Source organism: Vidua chalybeata, chromosome 8 (genome assembly GCF_026979565.1).
Source record: "Vidua chalybeata isolate OUT-0048 chromosome 8, bVidCha1 merged haplotype, whole genome shotgun sequence".
NCBI classification, from domain to species: domain Eukaryota; kingdom Metazoa; phylum Chordata; class Aves; order Passeriformes; family Viduidae; genus Vidua; species Vidua chalybeata.
The window spans coordinates 36,037,340-36,051,293 of NC_071537.1; positions in this window are offsets into that span (position 1 = coordinate 36,037,340).

A 13,954-nucleotide genomic window follows, 5' to 3' on the forward strand; every position below is an offset into this window, starting at 1 on the left:
ACAGCTGTCGTCTCCACTACGAGACACAGACCAACAATCCCTGGTGCCGTTGTCTCCTCTATGAGACACGGACCACCAAACTCTGGGTCCCCACTACTGGACACGGGTTACCAGACTACTGATACGAGACGTCTCTCGTGTCCTATTAACTGTTCATATAATAAGGTACCTTTCCCCAAAAATACACATACCTTTTGTCCGTAGTTCCAGCAGGTTCTGGTCTTTCCCCGGGTAGTCAGTGAGATCACAGGATCCCCCTTCCCAGAAATTCCTGGGTGGGCGCCCAGAGGGGTCCCGGAGCCCACTGGCCCCACGGCCATAGAAAGCAGCTCTCCTGGCTGGCTCACCAAAATGATTGATTAAAGAAATATGGATATTGATCTAGCACCAATATCCAACTGACACGGACAAAAACTCTCTAACAGTTTTAAAGTTAGAAAGTGTATGTTTATTGCGACGCCGGACAGCGTGCGGGATAGCTCCCAAATACACACTGCACCTTTCCAATGATTACAGAGTCCTTTTATCCACACAAGAATTGAATATTTAAAATACAAAGACATATTCATCATTTTGGTACATCCCATTCCTCGCTTCCTATGCTAATCATTTCAAAAGCTATTAAGCATGCGTAGTTTGTTCCTTGAAATGGGTTGGTGGTCCCTTTCATGGGGAGGGGTCCCAAAATGAGGAAGTCAATGAAGTCTTCCTCATTCTGACCTTTCTACCTTTTCAATGCAAATATGGTAAATGAACCTTGGTAGAACTCCCATTCCTTGTCTTCAATTGGTTTCAGAACAGAGGAGGCCCACAATTGTCTTACGTTCCTAAAAGCTATTTGTCAGTTTCTATATTCTTCATTATAAACCCAGCTCACTAAACATTGTGTTGACAAGCAATCAATTCTTAGTTAACTACTAACTCTTAACTTCATCAAGGCCCACTTACAGAATCTTTTTATTTTAATTAACTCTAGTAAAACTTGTCTCTAACTAAAATCTTAGCTCCTCTAAAATCTCTAAATTTCTTAAAGTTTTTGTTTCAGACCGACTGCCCATAGGGCTCCTTTAAGGATGCTTTGCTATGGAGCAAAAGAGACAACGTTCAGCTTCTCATCTTGGGACCACAGTCCCCCCAAGTTTCCCCTGGGGCCAAGGATCCAGGAACAGAGATCGTCTTCTTCCTGAAGACACAGGCCATCACCATTCTCTCTTTAGCTTTCTTCTGTTCTTGCTATTCTTGTGCTGGTGGTTGCTGAAGCAGGTCTCCTTGGGTCACCACTGCATCCCCCTAAAATGCAGTCTCTATTGCAGGAAAATTTGGTTTAGTCTACGGCTAACAAGAAAAGTCTAGCTAAAAGCTACCTCCATCATCTCCTCCCACCTCAAAATTTCTTTTTCTAACATCTCAAGGCCTAGACTGTCTCTCTTCTACTACAAACCGAGGAGGGGTAATATTTTACAAAGCCCTCATTTCCCAGGAAAGGGTTAAAAGTTCTGACTCCCTAGACAGCTGAAATCTCTGTCCAGCATTCTCCATTCCCACGCTGAGCATCATCCCCCCTCTTTCTCCTTCTCCTCTTTCCAGGTGCCGTCAAGATCTCTGTCTCTTTCCCTCTAGAAGGGAAAGACAAAAGCATCTCCGTTTCTCTCCACCCTTCTGTCCGCAAAAGCCAGCTCAGTTCCAAACCTTCAGTCCCCTCAGCTTACACAAAGCCACATAGCTTCCCCTCCCCCACCCAGCCTATAGCTAAACCAGAGAGAGTCTGCACTCTCTAACCAGAAGGAAAGAGAGAGTTCCCCTAGAAGTTCTTAATTCTAACCCTCTGTGTTCCCAAAAGCGTGTCCATACTTTCAGTAGTCACTGCAAGTAACAATATGCAAACCTTACCACTAAATAGTTTGACCCAACTTACTGAACAAAAAATTCACTACCATATCAAACCACAGCAAGACCCAAGAAGAACATTGTGACATCATGAAACCGCATGGAACCAAGGCTCCATTGTTACCGTCCATAACCAAGGAGATCATTGTGACATCATGGAACCTCGTGGAACCAAGGCTCCATTGTTACCGACCAGAACCGCGGAGACCATTATGACATCATGGAACCTCGTGGAACCAAGGCTCCATTATTACCGTCCGGAGCCAAGGAGAACATAGTGACACCATTGAACCTCGTGGAAACAAGGCTCCATTGTTACCGTCCAGAACCGCGGAGACCATTGTGACATCATGGAACCTTGTGGAACCAAGGTTCCATTGTTACCGTCCAGAGCCAAGGAGACAATTGGGACATCATGGAACCTTGCGGAACCAACGCAGCATTTTTCCAGTCCATAACCGCGGATACCATTGTGACATCATGGAACCTCATGGAACCAAGGCTGCATTGCTACTGTCCAAAATCTAAGAGACCATTGTGACATCATGGAACCTTGTGGAACCAGGACTCCATTGTTACTGTCCAGAACCGGGGAGACCATTGTGACATCATGGAACATCGTGGAACCAAGACTCCATTATTACGGTCCATAACCGCAGAGACCATTGTGACATCATGAAACCTCATGGAACCAAGGCTCCATTCGTACCGTCCAGAACCAAGGAGGTCATTGTGACATCATGGAACCACACGGAACCAAGGCTGCATTGCTACCGTCCAAAATCTAGGAGACCGATGTGACATCATGGAACCTCGTGGAACCAAGGCTCCATTCTTGCCGTCCGGAAGCATGGAGACCATTGTGACATCATGGAACCTCATGGAACCAAGCCTCCAGTGTTACTGTCCATAACCTAGGAGACCATTGTAATATCATGGAACCTCGTGGAACCAAACCTCCATTGTTACCGTCTAGAAACCGAGAAGACCACTGAGATATCATTGAACCTTGTGGAACCAAGGCTCCATTGTTCCAGTCCATAACCGCGGAGACCACTGTGACATCACGGAACCCAGTGGAAACAAGGCTCCATTATTACCGTCCAGAACCAAGGAGACCATTGTGACATCATGGAACCTCGTGGAACCAAGGCTCCATTGTTCCAGTCCATAACTGTGGACACCATTGTGACATCATGGATCTTCGTGGAATCTAGGCTCCATTGCCTCCGTCCAAAATCTAGGACACCATTGTGACATCATGGAACCTCGTGAAATCAAGGCTCCATTCTTTCCGTCCAGAATCAGAGAGACCATTTTTTACATCATGGAACCTGGTGGAACAAAGCCTCCCTTCCTACTGTCCAGAAACAAAGAGACCATTGTGACATCATGGAAGCTCGTGGAACCAAGGCTCCATTATTACCGTCCATAACCAAGGAGACCATTGTGACATCATGGAACCTTGTGGAACCAAGGCTCCATTGTTACTGTCCAAAATCTAGGAGAGCATTGTGACATCATGGAACCTCGCGGAACCAAGGCTCCATTGTTACCGTCCAGAACCGGGGAGACCATTGTGACATCATGGAACCTCATGGAACCAAGACTCCATTGTTACCGTCCAGAACTGAGGAGAGCATTGTGACATCATGGAAACTCGTGGAACCAAGGCTTCATCTTTACCCTCCACTACCAAAGCGACCATTGTGACATCATGGAACCACGTGGAACCAAGGCTCCATTGTTTACAGTTCAGATCCAACGAGAAGATAGTGACATCATGGAACCTCGTGGAACCAAGGCTCCATTATTACCGTCCGGAGCCAAGGAGAACATAGTGACACCAATGAACCTCGTGGAAACAAGGCTCCATTGTTACCATCCAGAACCGCGGAGACCATTGTGACATCATGGAACCTTGTGGAACCAAGTTTCCATTGTTACCGTCCAGAGCCAAGGAGACAATTGGGACATCATGGAACCTTGTGGAACCAATGCTGCATTGTTCCAGTCCATAGCCGCGGATACCATTGTGACATCATGGAACCTCATGGAACCAAGGCTGCATTGCTACTGTCCAAAATCTAAGAGACCATTGTGACATCATGGAACCTTGTGGAACCAGGACTCCATTGTTACTGTCCAGAACCGGGGAGACCATTGTGACATCATGAAACCTCGTGGAACCAAGGCTCCATTCGTACCGTCCAGAACCAAGGAGGTCATTGTGACATCATGGAACCACACGGAACCAAGGCTGCATTGCTGCAGTCCAAAATCTAGGAGACCGATGTGACATCATGGAACCTCGTGGAACCAAGGCTCCATTCTTGCCGTCCGGAAGCATGGAGACCATTGTGACATCATGGAACCTCATGGAACCAAGCCTCCAGTGTTACTGTCCATAACCTAGGAGACCATTGTAATATCATGGAACCTCGTGGAACCAAACCTCCATTGTTACCGTCTAGAAACCGAGAAGACCACTGAGATATCATTGAACCTTGTGGAACCAAGGCTCCATTGTTCCAGTCCATAACCGCGGAGACCACTGTGACATCACGGAACCCAGTGGAAACAAGGCTCCATTATTACCGTCCAGAACCAAGGAGAACATAGTGACACCATGGGACCTCATGGAACCAAGGTTCCATGGCTACCGTCCAAAATCTAGGAGACCATTGTGACATCAGGGAACCTCGTGGAACCAAGGCCCCATTATTCCAGTCCATAACCGCGGAGACCATTGTGACATCATGGAACCACGTGGAACCAAGCCTCCATTGTTGCCCTCCAAAAAACAAAGAGACCATTGTGACATCATGGAACCTTGTGGAACTAAACCTCCATTCTTACCGCCAAGACCCAAAGAGACCAATGTGACATCATGGAACCACGTGGAACCAAGTCTCCATTGTTACCGTCCAGAACCAAGAAGACCATTCTGACATCACGGAACCTCATAGAACCAAGGCTCCATTGTTCCAGTCCATAACCGCGGAGACCATTGTGACATCATGGAACCACGTGGAACCAACGCTCCATTGTTACAGTCCAGAACCGAGAAGATCATTCTGACGTCATGGAAACTCGTGGAACCAAGGCTCCATTTTTAACTGTCTGGAACAAAGGACACCATTGTGACATCATGGAACCTTGTGGAACCAAGGCTCCATTGTTACTCTCCATGACCGCAGAGACCATTGTGACATCATGGAACCTCATGGAACCAAGGCTGCATTGCTACCGTCCAAAATCTAGGAGACCGATGTGACATCATGGAACCTCGTGGAACCAAGGCTCCATTCTTTCCATCTGCAATCATGGAGACCATTGTGACATCGTGGAACATCGTGGAACCGAGGCTCCATTGTTACCGTACAGAACCATAGAGACTATTGTGACATCATGGATCCTCATGGAACCAAGCCTCCATTGTTACCGTCCATAACCTAGGAGACTATTGTGACATCATGGAACCACATGGAACGAAGTCTCCATTATTTCCATCTAGAACCGAGGAGACGATTGTGACATCATGGAACCTTCTGGAACCAAGGCTCCATTTTTCCAGTCCATAACCGCAGTGACCACTGTGACATCATGGATCCTTGTGGAACCAAGGCTCCATTGTTACCGTCCACAACCAAGGAAAACATTGTGACATCATGGAACCTTGTGGAACCAAGGCACTATTGTTACTGTCCAGAACCCAGGAGACCATTGTGACATCATGGAACCTTGTGGAATCAAGGCTCCATTGATACTCTCCAAAATCTAGGAGACCATTGTGACATCATGGAACCTCGTGGAACCAAGCCTCCTTTGTTTACAGTCCAGATCAAAGGAGACCATTGTGACATCACAGAACCTCGTGGAATCAAGGCTCCATTGTTACAATCCAGAACCGAGGAGGCCATTGTGACATCACGGGACCTCGGGGAACCAAGGCTGCATTGTTACCATCCCTACCTGAGGAGGCCAATGTGACATCCTGGAACCTCGTGGAACCAAGCCTCCATTGTTACCGTCCAGAACCAAAGAGACCATTGTGACATCATGGAACCGCGTGGAACCAAGGCTCCATTCTTTCTGTCCAGAATCACAGAGACCATTGAGACATCATGGAAACTCGTGGAACTACGCCTCCACAGTTACCCTCCAAAAACAAAGAGACCATTGTGACACCATGGAACCTCGTGGAACCAGCGATGCCTTATTTCCCTCCAGAACGAAGGAGTCCCGTGTGACATCATGGAACCTCGTGGAACCAAGGCTCCATTGTTACCAGCCAGAACTGAGGAGGCCATTGTGACATCATGGAACCTCGTGGAACCAAGACTCCATTCCTACCGTCCAGAATAGAGGAGGCCATTGTGACATCACGGAACCTCGTCGAACCAAGCCTCCATTGTTCCTCTCCACAACCAAGGAAACAATTGTGACATCATGGAACCTCGTGGAACCATGGCTCCATTGTTACCCTCCAAAAACGAAGGAGTCCCGTGTGACATCATGGAACGTCGTGGAACCAAGGCTTCATTAGTTCCGTCCGGAACCATGGAGACCATTGTGACATCATGGAACCTCATGGAACCAAGGCTCCATTTTTACTGTCCAGAACCAAAGAGATCATTGTGACACCATGGAACATCGTGGAACCAAGGCTCCATTCATTCCGTCTGGAATCATGGAGACCATTGTGACATCATGGAACCTTGTGGAACCAAGGCTCCATTGTTACCATCCAGAACCAAGGAGACCATTGTGACATCATGGAACCTCGTGGAACCAAGGCTCCATTGTTACCATCTGGATCCAAGGAGACCATTGTGACATCATGGAACCTCGTGGAACCAAGACTCCATTGTTTACTGTCCAAAGGAGAGCCTTGTGACATCACGGAACCGCATGGAACCAAGGCTCCATTGTTACCATCCAGAACCGAGGAGACCACTGTGACATCATGGAACCTCATGGAACCAAGGCTCCATTCCCACCGTTCAGAACCGAGGAGGCCATTGTGACATCACAGGATGTCGTGGAACCAAGGCTCCCTTTTTACCGGTCCAGAACTGAGGAGAGCATTGTGACATCATGGAACCTCATGGAACCAAGGCTCCGTTGTTACCACCCGGATCCAAGGGGACCATTGTGACATCATGGAACCTCGTGGATCCAGTGCTGCATTGTTACCCTCCAGAACAAAGGAGTCCCGTGTGACATCATGGAACCTCGCGGAACCAAGGCTCCATTGCTTACAGTCCAGATCAAAGGAGACCATTGTGACATCACGGAACCTTGTGGAACCAAGGCTCCATTGTTTCCATCCAGAACCGTGGAGGCCATTGTGACATCATGGAACCTCGTGGAACCGAGGCTGCATTGTTACTCTCCAGAAACGAGGAAACAATTGTGATATCATGGAAGCTCATGGAACCAAGGCTCCATTCTTTACAGTCCAGATCAAAGGAGACCATTGTGACATCACAGAACCTCGTGGAACCAAGGCTCCATTGTTACCATCCAGATCCAAGGAGAACATTGTGACACCATGGAACCTCATGGAACCGAGGCTCCATTCCTACCGTCCAGAACCCAGGAGGCCATTGTGACATCATGGAACCTCGTGGAAGCAAGGCTCCATTGTTACTCTCCAGAAACGAGGAAACAATTGTGACATCATGGAACCTCATGGAACCAAGGCTCCATTGTTACCATCAGGAACAAAGGAGACCATTGGAACATCCTGGAACCTCATGGAACCAATCCTCCATTGTTACCGTCCATAACCGAAGAAACCATTGTGACATCAAGGAAGCTCGGGTATCCAAGGCTCCATTGTTACCGTCCAGAACCAAGGAGACCATTGTAACATCATGGAACCTCATGGAACCAATGCTCCATTGTTACCCTCCACAACCAAAGAGACCATTGAGACATCATGGAACCTCATGGAACCCGGGCTGCATTGTTACCCTCTAAACGAAGGAGTCTCTTGTGACATCATGGAACCTCGTGGAACCAAGGCTCCATTCTTTCCATCTGGAATCATGGAGACCATTGTGACATCAAGGAACCTCATGGAACCAAGCCTCCATTGTTACCCTCCATAACCAAGGAGACCATTGTGACATCATGGAAGCTCATGGAACGAAGTCTGCATTGCTACCGTCCAAAATCTAGGAGACTATTGTGACATCATGGAACCTCGTGGAACCAAGGCTCCATTCTTTCTGTCCGGAATCTTGGAGAGCATTGTGACATGATGGAACCTCATGGAACCAAGACTCCATTATTATGGTCCAGAACCAAAGAGACCATTGTGACATCATGGAACCACGTGGAACCAAGGCTCCATTGTTACCGTCCAGAACCATGGAAACCATTGTGACATAATGGAACCTCGTGGAACTAAGTCTCCATTGTTCCAGTCCATAACCAAGGAGACCATTGTGACATCATGGAACCTCATGGAACCAAGGCTCCATTGTTACCCTCCATAACCAAGGAGACCATTGTGACATCATGGAACCTCGTGGAACCACGGCTCCATTGTTCCAGTCCATAACCGCGGAGACCACTGTGACATCATGGAACGTCGTGGAACCAAGACTCCATTGCTACTGTACAAAATCAAGGTAGCCATTGTGACATCATGGAACCTCGTGGAACCAAGGCTCCATTCTTTCCCTCCGGAATCATAGAGACCTTTGCGACATCATGGAACCTCGTGGAACCAAGCCTCCATTGTTACCGTCCAGAACTAGACAGACCATTGTGACATCATGGAACCTCGTGGAACCAAGGCTCTATTGTTACCGTCCAGAACCGAGGAGAGCATTGTGACATCATGGAACCTCGTGGAACCAAGGCTCCATTGTTACCAACCAGATCCAAGGAGACCATTGTGACATCATGGAACTTTGTGGAACCAGCCCTGCATTGTTACCCGCCAGAACCAAGGAGACCATCGTGACATCATGGAACCTCGTGGAACGAAGGCTCCATTGTTACAGTCCAGATCAAAAGAGACCATTCTGACATCACGGAACCTCGTGGAACCAAGGCTCCATTGTCACTCTCCAGGACTGAGGAAACAATTGTGACATCATGGAACCTCGTGGAACCAAGCCTCCACAGTTACCCTCCAAAAACAAAGAGACCATTGTGACATCATGGAACATCGTGGAACCAAGGCTCCATTGTTACCGTTCAAAATCTAGGAGACCATTGTGACATCATGGAACCTCATGTAACCAATTCTCCATTGTTACCGTCCAGAACCAAAGAGGCCATTCTGACCTCATGGAAGCTCGTGGAACCAAGGCTCCATTGTTACCGTCCATAACTAAGGAGACCATTGTGACATCATGGAACCTCATGGAACCGAGGCTCCATTTTACCCTCCAGAACCAAAGAGACCATTGTGACATCATGGAACCGCGTGGAACCAGCGCTGCATTTTACCCTCCAGAAGGAAGGAGTCCTGTGTGACTTCATGGAACCTCATGGAACCAAGGCTCCATTGTTACTCTCCCGACCCGAGGAAACAATTGTGACATCATGGAACCTCGTGAAACCATAGCTCCATTGTTACCATCCGGATCCAAGGAGACCATTGTGACATCATGGAACCTTGTGGAACCAAGGCTCCATTGTTCCAGTCCATAACCGCGGAGACCACTGTGACATCATGGGACCTCATGGGACCAAGGCTCCATTGTTACCGTCCAGAACCAAAGAGACCATTGTGACATCATGGAACCTCGTGGAACCAAGGCTCCAGTGTTACCATCCAGAACCGCGGACACCATTGTGACATCATGGAACCTCATGGAATCAAGGCTCCATTGCTACCGTCCAAAATCTAGGACACCATTGTGACATCATGGAACCTCGCGGAACCAAGACTCCATTCTTTCTGTCCGTAATCATAGAGACCACGGTAACATCATGGAACCTCGTGGAACCAAGCCTCCATTGTTACCGTCCATAACCGCAGAGACCATTGTGACATCATGGCACCTCATGGAACCGAGGCTCCAGTGTTACCTCCAGAACCAAAGAGACCATTGTGATATCATGGAACCTTATGGAACCAAGGCTCCGTTGTTACCGTCCAGAACCACGGAAACCATTGTGACATCATGGAACCTTGTGGAACCAAGGCTCTATAGTTCCAATCCATAATCGCGGAGACCATTGTGACATCATGGAGCCTTGTGTATCCAAGGTTCCATTGTTACCATCCAGAGCCAAGGAGACAATTGGGACATCATGGAACCCTGCGGAACCAACGCTGCATTGTTCCAGTCCATAACCGCGGATACCATTGTGACATCATGGAACCTCATGGAACCAAGGCTGCATTGCTACTGTCCAAAATCTAAGAGACCATTGTGACATCATGGAACCTTGTGGAACCAGGACTCCATTGTTACTGTCCAGAACCGGGGAGACCATTGTGACATCATGGAACATCGTGGAACCAAGACTCCATTATTACGGTCCATAACCGCAGAGACCATTGTGACATCATGAAACCTCGTGGAACCAAGGCTCCATTCGTACCGTCCAGAACCAAGGAGGTCATTGTGACATCATGGAACCACACGGAACCAAGGCTGCATTGCTACCGTCCAAAATCTAGGAGACCGATGTGACATCATGGAACCTCATGGAACCAAGCCTCCAGTGTTACTGTCCATAACCTAGGAGACCATTGTAATATCATGGAACCTCGTGGAACCAAACCTCCATTGTTACCGTCTAGAAACCGAGAAGACCACTGAGATATCATTGAACCTTTTGGAACCAAGGCTCCATTGTTCCAGTCCATAACCGCGGAGACCACTGTGACATCACGGAACCCAGTGGAAACAAGGCTCCATTATTACCGTCCAGAACCAAGGAGAACATAGTGACACCATGGAACCTCGTGGAACCAAGGTTCCATTGTTACCGTCCAGAACCAAGGAGACCATTGTGACATCATGGAACCTCATGGAACCAAGGCTCCATTGTTCCAGTCCATAACTGCGGACACCATTGTGACATCATGGATCTTCGTGGAATCAAGGCTCCATTGCTACCGTCCAAAATCTAGGACACCATTGTGACATCATGGAACCTCGTGAAATCAAGGCTCCATTCTTTCCGTCCGGAATCAGAGAGACAATTTTTTACATCATGGAACCTCGTGGAACAAAGCCTCCCTTCCTACTGTCCAAAAACAAAGAGACCATTGTGACATCATGGAAGCTCGTGGAACCAAGGCTCCATTATTACCGTCCATAACCAAGGAGACCATTGTGACATCATGGAACCTTGTGGAACCAAGGCTCCATTGTTACCGTCCAAAATCTAGGAGAGCATTGTGACATCATGGAACCTCGCGGAACCAAGGCTCCATTGTTACCGTCCAGAACCGGGGAGACCATTGTGACATCATGGAACCTCATGGAACCAAGACTCCATTGTTACCGTCCAGAACTGAGGAGAGCATTGTGACATCATGGAAACTCGTGGAACCAAGGCTTCATCGTTACCCTCCACTACCAAAGCGACCATTGTGACATCATGGAACCACGTGGAACCAAGGCTCCATTGTTTACAGTTCAGATCCAACGAGAAGATAGTGACATCATGGAACCTCGTGGAACCCAGGCTCCATTATTACCGTCCGGAGCCAAGGAGAACGTAGTGACACCATTGAACCTCGTGGAAACAAGGCTCCATTGTTACCGTCCAGAACTGCGGAGACCATTGTGACATCATGGAACCTTGTGGAACCAAGTTTCCATTGTTACCGTCCAGAGCCAGGGAGACAATTGGGACATCATGGAAGTTTGTGGAACCAACGCTGCATTGTTCCAGTCCATAACCGCGGAAACCATTGTGACATCATGGAACCTCATGGAACCAAGGCTGCATTGCTACTGTCCAAAATCTAAGAGACCATTGTGACATCATGGAACCTTGTGGAACCAGGACTCCATTGTTACTGTCCAGAACCGGGGAGACCATTGTGACATCATGGAACATCGTGGAACCAAGACTCCATTATTACGGTCCATAACCGCAGAGACCATTGTGACATCATGAAACCTCGTGGAACCAAGGCTCCATTCGTACCGTCCAGAACCAAGGAGGTCATTGTGACATCATGGAATCACACGGAACCAAGGCTGCATTGCTACCGTCCAAAATCTAGGAGACCGATGTGACATCATGGAACCTCGTGGAACCAAGGCTCCATTCTTTCCGTCCGGAAGCATGGAGACCATTGTGACATCATGGAACCTCATGGAACCAAAGCTCCATTATTACCGTCCGGAGCCAAGGAGAACATAGTGACACCATTGAACCTTGTGGAAACAAGGCTCCATTGTTACCGTCCAGAACCGCGGAGACCACTGTGACATCACGGAACCCAGTGGAAACAAGGCTCCATTATTACCGTCCAGAACCAAGGAGAACATAGTGACACCATGGAACCTCGTGGAACCAAGGTTCCATAACCTAGGAGACCATTGTAATATCATGGAACCTCGTGGAACCAAACCTCCATTGTTACCGTCTAGAAACCGAGAAGACCACTGAGATATCATTGAACCTTGTGGAACCAAGGCTCCATTGTTCCAGTCCATAACCGCGGAGACCACTGTGACATCACGGAACCCAGTGGAAACAAGGTTCCATTGTTACCGTCCAGAACCAAGGAGACCATTGTGACATCATGGAACCTCATGGAACCAAGGCTCCATTGTTCCAGTCCATAACTGCGGACACCATTGTGACATCATGGATCTTCGTGGAATCAAGGCTCCATTGCTACCGTCCAAAATCTAGGACACCATTGTGACATCATGGAACCTCGTGAAATCAAGGCTCCATTCTTTCCGTCCGGAATCAGAGAGACAATTTTTTACATCATGGAACCTCGTGGAACAAAGCCTCCCTTCCTACTGTCCAGAAACAAAGAGACCATTATGACATCATGGAAGCTCGTGGAACCAAGGCTCCATTATTACCGTCCATAACCTAGGAGACCATTGTGACATCTTGGAACCTTGTGGAACCAAGGCTCCATTGTTACCGTCCAAAATCTAGGAGAGCATTGTGACATCATGGAACCTCGCGGAACCAAGGCTCCATTGTTACCGTCCAGAACCGGGGAGACCATTGTGACATCATGGAACCTCATGGAACCAAGACTCCATTGTTACGGTCCAGAACTGAGGAGAGCATTGTGACATCATGGAAACTCGTGGAACCAAGGCTCCATTGTTTACAGTTCAGATCCAACGAGAAGATAGTGACATCATGGAACCTCGTGGAACCAAGGCTCCATTATTACCGTCCGGAGCCAAGGAGAACATAGTGACACCATTGAACCTCGTGGAAACAAGGCTCCATTGTTACCGTCCAGAACCGCGGAGACCATTGTGACATCATGGAACCTTGTGGAACCAAGTTTCCATTGTTACCGTCCAGAGCCAAGGAGACAATTGGGACATCATGGAAGTTTGTGGAACCAACGCTGCATTGTTCCAGTCCATAACCGCGGATACCATTGTGACATCATGGAACCTCATGGAACCAAGGCTGCATTGCTACTGTCCAAAATCTAAGAAACCATTGTGACATCATGGATCCTTGTGGAACCAAGGCTCCATTGTTACCGTCCACAACCAAGGAAAACATTGTGACATCATGGAACCTTGTGGAACCAAGGCACTATTGTTACTGTCCAGAACCCAGGAGACCATTGTGACATCATGGAACCTCGTGGAATCAAGGCTCCATTGATACTCTCCAAAATCTAGGAGACCATTGTGACATCATGGAACCTCGTGGAACCAAGCCTCCTTTGTTTACAGTCCAGATCAAAGGAGACCATTGTGACATCACAGAACCTCGTGGAATCAAGGCTCCATTGTTACCATCCAGAACCGAGGAGGCCATTGTGACATCACGGGACCTCGGGGAACCAAGGCTGCATTGTTACCATCCCTGCCTGAGGAGGCCAATGTGACATCCTGGAACCTCGTGGAACCAA